The sequence below is a fragment of the Nicotiana tabacum genome, chromosome 5 (genome assembly GCF_000715075.1).
Source record: "Nicotiana tabacum cultivar K326 chromosome 5, ASM71507v2, whole genome shotgun sequence".
Classification (NCBI taxonomy): domain Eukaryota; kingdom Viridiplantae; phylum Streptophyta; class Magnoliopsida; order Solanales; family Solanaceae; genus Nicotiana; species Nicotiana tabacum.
Genome location: NC_134084.1, coordinates 103,117,908 through 103,132,328, shown reverse-complemented (window position 1 = coordinate 103,132,328; position 14,421 = coordinate 103,117,908).

The window sequence follows — 14,421 nt, the reverse complement described above, 5'->3', positions numbered from 1 at the left end:
TCACATACAACTCGGCGAAACAATCCACAATTACAAAAAGGAACCATAGTAGAAGATGTACGATATTTCCTGGTACGAGAAGTATATCCAAAATATCAAGTCACGTGGCACGGTAACACCCTTCGTGCTTCTATCTCATCCTCACCATGTATAAATAAGTTTTATGTAACAATTCAACTAGCACGGCAATACCCTTCGTGCGTTCAACTCATTCTTCCAAATAAACGTACAATAGAACCAACCATATGACAGAAACAAAATAACATAAATTACAAAGTAGAGAATACGCAAGTAACAACAGTGGACAAGGATATACGTGTGGGCAACAAATAAAGAACTAAACGGAGGGCACATGAGTAATAACAACAACTGGAAAGCAAGGAATATCAACTTCAATTGACTAGCATATTGGAGGCCTAAGTACAATTATAACAATTAAGACGGACTCACATGATCTTCGCAAGTTAACAAGTAAGGGCATGAATGACTAGCATGGTGAAAGACTTAGACTAAAGCGCAATAGAATAGATATAACATGAGTATAATTATAAAAGCAGGAAGTAGACACGACATTCGCAAGTTAAGCTATGATTTTCATTCAATTTCTAAAAAGTTAACAAAAGTCAAACCCCGGGCCCGCTCGGTCAAAACCCGGGTCCAAAGGTAGGTCTTGACTAACCATAGCCCCACGAGTCCAAATATGTATTTTGTTTTCAAATCCGAATCTTATTCGACTCTTAAATCTCAAATTTTTATTTTTCAAAACTTAGACAAAATCTCCAAATTTTTCCATAGTTTTCCCATGAATTTGATGCTAAATCTTGTATAAAATCATAAAATTTAATTGAAAATTGATTAAAGATACTTACCCAATGATTTGGCATGAAAATCTCCTCTCAAAATCGCCTCACCTCGAAGCTAGGGTTCAAAAATATGAAGAATGAAGCAAAAGCCGGGAATTCTCAACACTTAACAGGCTACAGATGTCGCATTTGAGATAGGGGGTTCGCAAATGCGGGAAAACTATCGCAATTGTGAACATGACAGATTCCTGCTAAGGTCAAATTTGCGACAAAATCATCGCAAATACGAAGGAAGGAGTTTCGCAAATGTGGCGGAGTCCTTCGCAAATGCGAACTCTGCCCAGCAGCCCAGACTTCACAAATGCGATGGCTGCTTCGCAATTGCGGCTATCGCATTTGCGACCAATACATCGCAAATGCGATGATACCAGTACCAACTATCAAAAACTATGAATAATCATTTCGAAACCAATCCAAAACTCACCCCGAGCCCTCGGGGCTCCAAACCAAATATACACACAAGTCTAAAAACATAACACGAACTCGCTCGTGCGCTCAAATCATCAAAATAACTTCTAAAACCAGGAATCGGATGCCAAAATGCATGAAAATCAAACTTAAACTTCAAGAACTTCTAGAATCACAACCGAGCATCCGAACCCTACCAAATCAACTCCGAATAGCGCCAAACTTTGCAGACAAGTTCCATATGACAAGACGAACCTACTCAGAGCTTCAAATCACACATGGCAACCTCGAAACGATGAATCACACCTTAAGTCGAAATCAATGAACTTTTAATCTTCAACTTCCACAATCGATGCCAAAACCTATCAAATCACCTCCGATTGACCTCAAAATTCGCACACAAGTCACATTTGACATTATGGACCTATTAAAACTTCCGAAATCAGAATCCGATCCCAATATCAAAAAGTCCACTCCCGGTCAAACTTCCCAAAAATCCAACTTTCGCCATTGCGAGTCAAATTCAACTACAAACCTTCAAATCACAATCCGGACATGCTCCTAAGTCCAAAATACCCAACGAAGCTAACGGAACTGACGAAACTCCATTCCGAGGTCAAATGCTAAAAAGTCAAACTTGATCAACTCTTCCAACTTAGAACTTAAATCTTGAAGTTCATTCTTCCAAATTGCTTTCGGATAATTTGAAAACCAATACCGACGATTTATGCAAGTCATAATACATCATGTGGAGATACTCGAGCCCTTTTAAATGCCAAGCGAAGTGCAGATACTCAAAACGACCAGTCGGGTCATCACATCCTCCACCACTTAAACTCACGTTCGTCCTTGAACGTGTAGGAGTCATTCCAAAGCCATCCAATCGCGGTGTAACCTTACTAAGCTTAAACCCGAGGGTGATCCCAAGTCACCCTGCTCCACATAAGCCCGCCAACACAACACCATTAGAGATCCTTATTTCAACTTTGGTCCTAAAATCTTAGAACTCCATCTCTACTACTCAGAATTCATTGCAAGACCCGAATCCCACAGCCACACACTGTATAAGTCTGAACAAGCCGTATCAAGTCTCAATCATAACACAAGATGTAATCACATGATATACCCTATCACTTAGACACTTACCACAAGAACTGATGACCACTAATACTGCCCAAACACGAGTCCGGTGCCGGTAGAAAACCTCATACTAATTAGAACCTCGTTCAAAACCCTCATACCCCTACTGCTGACGAAAGAAAAATGCATAACCGCTTAACCACTCATTTGATTAATAAGCCAAGAAATTCGCTTGCCCGACCAGGGCCATTGTCCAAATCCTCAACAAATCATAGTGTTATTCTTCCAAACCTTCCTTGTCCCAATACAACAGCGCAAACCTCAGGTCTAGAAACCTCATCTTAGCCAATACAAGCAGTCACACCGACAAGTATCAACAATAAACATATGGAGCAACACACAACCCGGTTCCGAATACTAACAAGTAATAATTCAGACAAAACAAATAACAGTAAGAGAAATAAATAAGAAAACTACTAAGCAAGTTAAGCAGGCAAGGAAATTTTAACATTTTACTATGAACTATCCTCAACAAAGTGAAAGCAAAATACACCAAATAGAAATAAGGAGTCATTTTTTCATCACGTTACCGTTGCGGCGTGCAACCCTATCCCATCATATCAATCCACATAGGTTACCCTTCGAGCCATAATACTCGGCTCACTAATCACATGTGCATCAGCATCAAGCACAATAGAGTGCATAAAAATATAACTATGGGGAAAATCATTAGGAACAAACAATACTGAGAAGGACAAGCAAAACTATGGTGCAATATGCAAATCAACATCACAAAGGCCACCTCGCCCATATCTCCATGAAGTCTAAACTGAATCATAATATACGTGCGAAGAATCATGTAAACCTCAGAACACATCATAGTATGAGAGAGAAACACACGACATAAACCAAGGCACGAATGACATCCATTCCATCTGATGATATACACATGGTAACAACTGCGCAAAACAAATAGGTCTGATCCGATACAAAGTACACACTCTCATTAGGCTCAAAATAATCCCCAAACCAAATTTCGATTTTCCTCTAACATGTAGTAAACCTTCCAAAATTCTGTTGCAACCATTCTATAACACCTACTATTAATCAACCAATCTTATTCATTCCTTCATAACTCGCAATCAAGGGATAGTCCGCCAACAAGAACATTCAACCTCTGAGCCTCATGAATACTAGAATTTTCACACCCAATATCAACACTACTACTCAAATAGTTGACGCGTAATTCATACTCCATCAACTCACGGAGAAACACCCGTAAACCAAAACACATGGCACCTGCCAACAAGCGAACTCTACTCTGATAAGAACACATAATGCCAGCAAAACCTTAAACACCCGAAATCGTTGGTGCCATCGAGAACTCATATCCTTCCCTCCGAAACTATTTGCAACCTTACACCTGCAAATTTCAACCCCTCATGGCGCATCGCCTATAACATGCTACTCGCAATACTACGAAAATCTCATAGTCAACACTAAACCATAAGCAAATTGAACACCTCATCAACCGGGAATCTTTCATTTAACTCAATCCAGGAAGACACCACAACATGCAATATAGTCTCTATACCTGTAGAAAACATCAGCTCCGACCGTGGTCATAACCATGATAAATTCTTTGGAACTCATTAACACATAATCGAGGAATAAGAACCAATCGCCTCTAACTCAACTGAGTTACGCAGACTGCCAACCCGAAAACAACTCAATCAAATAGGCCCGCCCTGAGGGAACCTCCTGGAAATCCGAAGCCATTTCTTGCATCACCCCAACATTGACTTGTAGACCTTTCTTGACAAGGAAATATCGCGAATCTGATTACCATTCACTGCTCCGTAGACAATTTCAAAAGTCCTTAAATCCACTCATCTTATTCTAATCTCCAATATGCAGCTAATATTCATTGAGCAACCCATGCTTCACCAGCAGGTGCCCATTCAAAGAAATAACCATGAAAGCTCTCGGTCCGAAAACTGATACGGCCCATGATCCTACAATCTGATTGTCATTAGCATCCTCCACCACTTAGCTTGAAGCCATAGAACACACCGAAGATTCTGCCCACACGCTTACTCATTATTGCAATAGCCAAGCAACATTCCCCAAATGCTCTGAAATGATGACCTATGCACCCCACTGAATGGAAACTTCATACAAGACAACACGATCCAAGCTAATCATGCAGAAGATGGCCCACCGATTATACTCAAATCGACACCTGGTCATGAACTCACCCTAATCACAATAGCCTATCCACCAACCAGTCTATCCAAATCTGTGCTCACCAACCAGACATATAAACCTGCCTCCTACCACAAACGAACGACTAGAAGATTTAACATTGCATCTGCTTCTGAGGCCGGGCAGCACATTGCGATGATAATCAAGCAGCCATAGCCCATCATAATCCTTATACAACATCACCGATCGCCGTCACATAGCGAATACTGAGCGCACGACATCACATATAAGCGATCGGGAAGAGTCAAAGTCATAGATTTCAAGCTGAAGAAAAGCAGCACAATAAGAAAAGAAGGAAGGGAAATTTTTCCTAAATGCCCTGTAGCCTCCCGAGGATAGATATGGACGTCATCATACTGATCCGCAGGACTCTACTAGACACTTGCTCATGACTCGTAGAACCTACAAACCTAGTGCTCTGATACCACCTTGTCACGACCCAAAAATCTCTGGTTGTGATGGCACCTAACTTGACCCGCTAGGTTATCCAATTAACCAAAAGAAACAAACCAAATAACTTATAAAAAAAAGGAAGTTAGAATTTATTTGAACTTTCACAAATTTATCCAAGAACTGGTAGTACAAGTTATGAGCTCCTAAGATTTGGAATTTTAAAACTGATATAAATAAATACACGTTCTGTTTGGAGATTATATAAATAGATTAACAATAATCTAAACTACCAAGGATAAGTGGCAGCTATACCCAAACGCACGAACATCTTCTGAATCAGCACCCGATATCACTAGCAGTTCCGCTCCGAAATCTGCATGGGACGTGCAGAAGTGAAGTATCAGTACAACCAACCCCATATACTGGTAAGTATTTTGTCTAACCTCGTCAAAGTAGTGACGAGGTTTTGAGTTAAAAGATGCTTATTATTATAACATGTACATTAGTTTAACAGTAAAAACAGTTCAAAGCATAAAAGATAAGAATATCACATACAACTCGGCGAAATAATCCACAATTACAAAAAGGAGTCATAGTAGAATATTTACGATATTTCCTAGTACGAGAAGTATATCCAAAAATATTAAGGCACGTGGCACGATAACACCCTTCGTGCTTGTATCTCATCCTTACCATGTATAAATAAGTTTTTTATGTAACAATTCAACTAGCACGGCAACACCCTTCGTGTGTTCAACTCATCCTTCCAAATAAACATATAATAGAACCAACCATATGACATAAACAAAATAACAGGAATTACAAAGTAGGGAATACGCAAGTAACAACAGTGGATAAGGATATACGTGTGAGCAACAAATAAAGAACTAAACGGAGGGCACATGAGTAATAACAACAACTGGAAAGTAAGGAATATCAACTTCAATTGACTAGCATATTGGAGGCCTAAGTACAATTATAACAATTAAGACGGACTCACATGATCTTCGTAAGTTAACAAGTGAGGGCATGAATGGCTAGCATGGTGAAAAACTTAGACTAAAGCGCAACAGAATAGATATAACATGAGTATAATTATAAAATTAGGAAGTAGACACAACATTCGCAAGTTAAGCAAGTAAAAGACATGGACAGTGCAACAACAATTGAGATAAAGGTCAAGTAAAGGACAATAACAACAAGTTACACAAAACACGTAAATACAATAATAGCAGCTCAAGGTAAGGGCACAAATGTATACATGGAAAACAGATATCACATCATAATGCATGTCCCTCGTCCTTGCGCGGAAACACCCTTCATGCCATGACCTCACCATAACATACAAGCATAATAATATAAATGAAATGGCACGACATCACCCTTCATGTTTTACTCTCAAATGATATGGAACGACATCAACCGCCGTGCTTTTACTCTCAATAATATGGTACGACATCACCCTTCGTGTTTTTACTCTCAATGATGTGGCACGACATCACCCTTCGTGTTTTGCTCTCAATAATATGGTCGGCATCACCCTTCATGCTTTTACTCTCAATAATGTACCACGGCATCACCCTTCGTGCTTTTACTCTCAATAATATGGCACGACATCACCCTTCGTGCTTTTACTCTCAATAATGTGGCACGGCATCATCCTTCGCGCTTTACACTCTCCCTCACATGATAATATATAAATAATGGAACGGCATCACCCTTCGTGCTTTACACTCTTCCTTACCAAGCATATATAAAACAAGGACAAGCAAGGTAGAAAGCATAAATAATATCAAGGGGAGTGTTTTAACGGATATTCCAAACAATTCTCAATAACAACTTTCCAAGTCAACAATGGTTCAACAACCCTTAAGAACCTTATTATTCAAATACTTTCACAAATCTCATAAATAATCCGCAACACAAATATAGAGTCTAGCATCTCAAAAATATCACTTATTACTATGTAGTAATGATTTCGCATAGAGATGGCCGGATTAGACACATTAATGCATTCTTACAATTTCCATCAAGTTTTATCAAGTTACAACAAACTAAGTCTTGATACTTACCACTTAATATTATGTCCTTAATACCTAAGAGTCAAGTAAGGCATTTAACAGAATGTCACAAAATTCTACAAACACAAATATAGCATAATCGACCCCCCGAGCATGATTAACCCTGGCACATACATATACGCTCGTCATCTCATATATGTATCACCCCCGCATGTAGCAAACAATGGCAAATAGGAGGAAAATTTTCTCAACAAAGCTAGGCAAAACACTTACCTCGGTTCGGCTAACTCAACACTCACCTTAGCCTTTTCCTCTACAAATTCGCCTCCGCTCAATTCAATCTAGCCAATGACGACTTGAATATACCACACAATGCAAGAAAAAATAATTCCAATTAATAAAGCTATGATTTTCATTCAATTTCTAAAAAGTCAACAAAAGTCAAACCCCCGACCAGCTTGGTCAAAACCCGGGTCCAAAGGTAGGTCTTGACTACCCATAGCCCCACGAGTCCAAATATATATTTTTTTTTTCAAATCCGAGTCTTATACGACTCCTAAATCTCAAATTTTTATTTTTCAAAACTTTGACAAAATCCCCAAATTTTTCTATAGTTTCCCCATGAATTTGATGCTAAATCTTGTATAAAATCATGAGATTTAATTGAAAATTGATTAAAGATACTCACTCAATGATTTGGCATGAAAATCCCCTCTCAAAATCGCCTCACCTCGAAGCTAGGGTTCAAAAATATGAAGAATGAAGCAAAAACCCGGAATCCTCAGCACTTAACAGGCTGGAGATGTCGCATTTGCGACAGGGAGTTCGCAAATGCGGGAAAACTATCGCAATTGCGAACATGACAGATTCCAGCTAAGGTCGCATTTGCGACAAAATCATCGCAAATGCAAAGGAAGGAGTTTCGCAAATGCGGCGGAGTCCTTCGCAAATGCAAACTCTGCCCAGCAACCCAAACTTCGCAAATGTGATGGCTGCTTCGCAATTGCGGTTGTCGCATTTGCGACCAATACATCGCAAATGCGATGATACTAGTACCAGCTATCAAAAACTATGAAAAATTATTCCGAAACCAATCTGAAACTCACTCGAGCCCTCGGGGCTCCAAACCAAATATACACACAAGTCTAAAAATACAACACGAACTTGCTCACGCGCTCAAATCATCAAAATAACTTCTAAAACCACGAATCGGATGCCAAAACGCTTGAAAGTCAAACTTAAACTTGAAGAACTTCTAGAATCACAATCGAGTATCTGAACCCTATCAAATCAACTCTGAATGGCACCAAACTTTGTAGACAAGTTCTATATGAAAAGACAAACCTACTCGAAGCTTCAAATCACACACGGCAACCTCAAAATGATGAATCACACCTCAAGCCGAAATTAATGAACTTTGAACTTCAACTTCCACAACCGATGCCGAAACCTATCAAATCACCTCCGATTGACCTCAAAATTTGCACACAAGTCACATTTGACATTACGAACCTGTTCTAACTTTCAGAATCGGAATTTGACCCCGATATCAAAAAGTCCACTCCCGGTCAAACTTCCCAAAAATCCAATTTTCGCCATTTCGAGTCATATTCGGCTGTGAACCTTCAAATCACAATCCGGATACGTTACTAAGTCCAAAATCACCCAACGAAGCTAACGAAACTGACGAAACTCCATTCCGAGGTCAAATGCTAAAAAGTCAAATTCGGTCAACTCTTCCAACGTAGAACTTAAATCTTGAAGTTCATTCTTCCAAATTGCTTCCGGATAACTTGAAAACCAATACCAACGATTTATGCAAGTCATAATACAACATGAGGAGATACTCGAGCCCTTTTATATACCAAGCGAAGTGCAGATACTCAAAACAACTAGTCGGGCCGTCACATATTTCCCCCCAAAACTACTTTATCAGTTTTTTTCATTTACTTTGAGTGTTCCAATTTCAGATGCAATTTTAAAAATATGTTCTTACCTTTCCAACTCTTTTCAAAATTTCCGATTTCATGATGAAAATCTTCGTATGTGCCGTTATTATTCATTTAAACTTCTTTCAAGAATTAATTTATCAGTTTTTTCATCTACTTTAAATGTTCCAATTTCAGATCCGAATTTCTCCCACTTTTTTTCCCCAAGAACTACTTTATCAGTTATTTTCATTTACTTTGAGTGTTCCAATTTCAGATCCAATTTTCCGTCTACTCAATGCAGAAAGTGTGATATGCTACTTGTTAAAGGTATATCATGATTTTAGGCTCTCTGTTGTACTACTTTTCTCTTGATATTTTAGGGTAGAACTTTATTATTGGGTTTATTTTATCTTAGAATCTGAGTTTTTTTTTAATTTTATTATGTTTGAGCACAATAAAAAAGTAAGAACATATTTTTGAAAAAAAAATCTATTATATAGAAATGAGAAGTTGGTCGATCAAGGGTATATTTGTAATTGTAATAGCATTTTATATATATATATATATATATATATATATATATATATATATATATATATATACTATTTTAAAACTGTCACTTTTATTTCCTTGCATCCATATGAAGCCCCAACACTCTAGACCTTTATGTCACTTTCATCTCCTTTGCTCCTAGTCACTTTTATCTCCTTTACTTCTATTTAACAGCATAATTTTGAAGGATTTTTGTAAGTTTGATTCATCTACTCAACTAGGTTGGTAAATTTTTCCTTCATCTCCTTTCCATCTCTTTTCAAAATTTCCGATTTCATGATAAATTTTTTTGTACGTGTCGTTATTGTTCATTTAAACTTCTTCCAAGAACTACTTCATCAATTTTTTCCATCTACCTTGAATGTTCCAATTTCAGATCGAATTTCTCCCCCTCTTCTCCCCCAAGAACTACTTTATCAGTTTTTTCCTTTTACTTTGAGTGTTTCAATTTCAGATCCGATTTTCCATCTACACAAAAAAAAATGTGATTTACTAGTTAAAAGGATATCATGATTTTAGGCTCTCTGTTGTACTACTTTTCTCTTGGGATTTTAGAGAAGAACTTTTTTATAGGATTTATTTAATCTTAGAATCTGAGTTTTCTTTTTCTTTTTTCAATTTTATTAGGTTTGAGCATAATGAAAAGTAAGAACTTGTTTTTGCTTCAAGTCAACTAATTTGTACCTATTTTGTTAAATACTTCTTTCTAAATTTAATTACAGTTGTGAGACAACAGATCATGGTAGTAATAATAATAGAATATTATATAAAACTTTAAAAAATGACCCTTCAAATTTTTAAATGCCAAATTTGTTTGCAAAAACTTTTTTCCCTGAAAAATAATCAGCAAAGCACATAAGTTTAAGTAATTTTAATGTTTGTAGCATTACATGAGAAATTGTATAGCAAAGTGCATGCAGATTCAGATTTCATCTATTATATAGGAATTGTTTCGAACAATGACGATATTAATATAAACAATGTAATAATATCTTATACTTTTGTAATTTTGAATATTATCTATTTTCACGGTCCAATTTTTCCTATAGTCCGTGATGGCACCCAACATTGCCGCTAGGCAAGCCAACAGTGAATTAACTATGTATTTATTCTTTTTAATAATTTCAAAGTAGTTGATTTTAATTTACTAAGTGAATGAGAAGTGAAATACTATAGTAAAGTAAAGCGTGAACCTATGAAAGAAAAAGATACAAGAAATAAATACCCAAAATCATAAAGTGTCTTCTAGCATATAATCAAGATCCGGTGTCACAAGTGTATAAGCAACTAGTAAAATATACAAAACACCTATGCTACTGTCCGAAATAAGATAGACAAAAAATAAATACAAAAGAGAGACTGTGGGTGCTGCAGAACGGACCCAGAAAGCAGCTCACCACTATGCCTCGGGGTAACGGGGGTGCGCGCATGGATGACTACTAGATGAACCTGCCTTAGATCCTGCATGATTAGAGTAGAAGTATAGTGTGAGTACATAAACAACATGTACCTAGTAAGTATCCAGTCTAACATAGAACTAGTAGTGACAATGGGTCGACATCGACACTTACGATGAGCCAACAAATAAAATACAAAAATTCTAAATAGGCATGGAATATGCGAATAATAATAACACAATAGCAAGTAGTGAATGAACGATTCTTTAACTAACAGTCAATTTAAAGATCTCCAACTAACACATACTAACTCCAACAATTTCGGGCCAATAAAAAAATTATTACCTGTCAAGTCATAAATATAATATCAACTGCAATCAGGCTCCAATCATATTCATGCACGATTTATGCTGAGGTCGTACGATCCGATCCAGAATAATTTGTACACTACCAAGGGTCGAGCGTCATGAACTATAGATGCATCTATTGTACTGCCGAGGTGTTCGGTCTGCTCCATAAGAAGAGAGAATACTTTATGAACATCCGATTTAAAAGCTATCACAAGACTAATACACAAGGAAGCACAATTTCTATTAACGGTCAAGTAGCCGGTCAGGGGAGCGACTCCGGGACGAATTTTTACCGTGCTCGGAGAGCCTATCTGGAGCAATCTTCGCTCCGGTTTCCTCGTACAATGTCTCCTATTCATAGATCCACACCCACCTTTATATAGTTGGATACAAAATTATCTCGAAGTAAGTGAAATTCGATCTTTGCGAATCCTTTATCAAGTTTCAATATAATTTAAGCACTTAAACTAACAAGTAGAGTGAAAACAATACAAGAATTTCATGATTTGGGTCCTAAAACTAACCAGACTTAAGCATGATTAGTAGCTACGCATGGACTCTAGTCACCTCGTACGTGCGTAGCCCCCACAATTAGAAGCAAATAGTAATTTAAAATACCTATGGGATGAGTTCCCTCTTACAAGGTTTGGCAAAAGACTTACCTCGTATCAAAGTTCACTTTTTGGCCCACGAATTCATTCTAAAGTCTTAACTTGGTGCCGAACAATCCGAAGCTAGCCAAATATTATATAAATTAATCAATATACACTCACAAGTTCATAATTTAGCTATTAGAGTAATTACCCAACCCCAAATTGGAAGATTCTTAAAATTCACCCCCATGCCCACGTACTCGGATTCCAGAAATTTTCAAAGATAAATATTATCCATAACCTCACCAACTCAAATATATAATTTTCACCCAATTCCATAATCATTTTCATGGTTAAATCCCATTTTTATCAAAGCCTAAGTTTTTCAACAATCTCCTATAATTTTTACATTTTACATGTTAAAATCTACCCATAATCTATGTATTTAACTTACATTGGGTGGGAATTACTTACCTTCAATAGCTAGGTAAAAAACCATCTCCAAGAAGCTTCAAAATTGGCCAAGGAAATGAAAAATGAGAGAAAATAGCCTAAGTCCCATTTCTAAAACAAGTCTCTACCTAGGTATTCCTTCTTCGCGATCGCGGAAGAGGTCTCGCGATCGTGAAGACAACATCCCAGGCCCAGAAAATTTTGACCATCACGAACGTGAAGACTCTCCTGACCTTCCCTAAGCGAACGCGAGGGCTTCATTCACGAACACGAAGAGACACAGTGTGCCACCCAGCTCCAGCCTTCTCTACGCTAACGCGGGTCCATTCACGCGAACGCAAAGGCCATAGGTCCCAGACCTTCGCGAACGTGGACTGGCTATCACGAACGCGTAGCACAAATTTCCAGTCCCCCATTTCCTCCTTCGCGAATGCGGCTCCTCCCTCGCGATTGCGAAGAAGGAAACTAGAACCAGCAGTGATATCATTTTGGACTTAGCTCCGGGCAGTTTGAAACTCTCCCGAGCCACCCGAGACCCCATCCAAATGCACCAACAAGTCCAAAAATATAATACAAACCTGCTCGAACTCTCGAAATGTGTAAAACAACATCAAAACTAAGAATCGCACCGCAAAATCAAATAGAATTAAGTTATGAACTTCAAACTTCTCAACTAGCTTCGAACGCGCCGAAACATACTTAGACTACTCGGAATGATGCTAAATTTTGCGTGCAAGTCTTAAATCACCATACGGAACTATTCCAAAGCTCGAAATTCCAAACAGACCTTGATAATACCAAAACCTGCTCCAAACCAAACTTAAAGAACTTGAAAACCTTCAATGCTCCAACTTTCGATATTAAGCGCTAAAACACTCCCGGGCCATCCGAAACCCAATCCGAACATACGTCCAAGTCCAAAATCATCATACGAACCTCTTGGGACCGTCAATTCTCGATTCCGAAGTCGTTTACTCAAAATGTTGACTCAAGTCAAACTTAACCATTTTAAGCCAATATTAAGGAACTAAGTATTCCGATTTCAACTCGAACCCTTCCAAACCCGAACTAACCATTCCCGCAAGCCGTAAAGTAGTAAAAGCACAACAGAGATCTAGAAAGCAAAACGACTGGTCGGGTCATTACATTTTCCACCTCTTAAACAAATGTTCATCCTCGAACGGGTCAAGAATCATACCTGGAGTGCTGAATAGGTGTGGATATCTGCTTTGCATGTCCTCCTTAGTTTCCCAAGTCACCTCCTAGACTGGTTGACCCCTCTACTGAACCTTTACTACAGAAATCTTCTTGGACCTCAACTGGCAAACCTGCCTGTCAACAATGACAACTCCTCCTTATAACCCAGGCTCTCATCTAGCTGAACCGTGCTATATTCTAACATATACGACCTGTTGGCATGATACTTCCGGAGCATAGACACATGAAAAACCGGATGAACTCTCGATAGAGTGGAAGGCAAATCATGCTCATAAGCAACCTCCCCAACTCGCCTCAACACTTCAAATGGATCTATGAACCTTGGGCTCAACTTGCCCTTCTTCCCGAACCTCATGATTCCCTTCACTTACGAGACTTTCAAGAGAACCTTCTTGCCCACCATAAATGATAAATCACGTGCCTTCTGTTCCACGTAACTCTTCTGTCTAGACTATGCTGTGCGAAGTCGCTCCAGCATCAACTTTACCTTTTCCAAAGCATCTCTCACCAAATCAGTACCATATAACTTAGCCTCACCGGGCTCAAACCACCCGATGGGCGAACGTCATCGCCGACCATACAAAGCCTCAAATGGAGCCATCTCGATGCTGGACTGATAACTTTTGTTATACGCAAACTCGGCCAAAGGAAAGAATTGATCCCACTGCCCTCCGAAGTTTATCACACATGCTCTGAGCATATCCTCCAAGATCTGAACTGTCCGCTCCGACTGCCCATCGGTCTACGGATGAAAGGCTATGCTGAGCTCTACCTGAGTCCCCATCTCACTCTGTACTGCCCCTAAAAAATGCGAAGTAAATTGAGGGCCTATATCTGATATGATCAAAACAGGCATACCATGCAATCGAACAATCTCATGAATGTAAATCTGGGCCA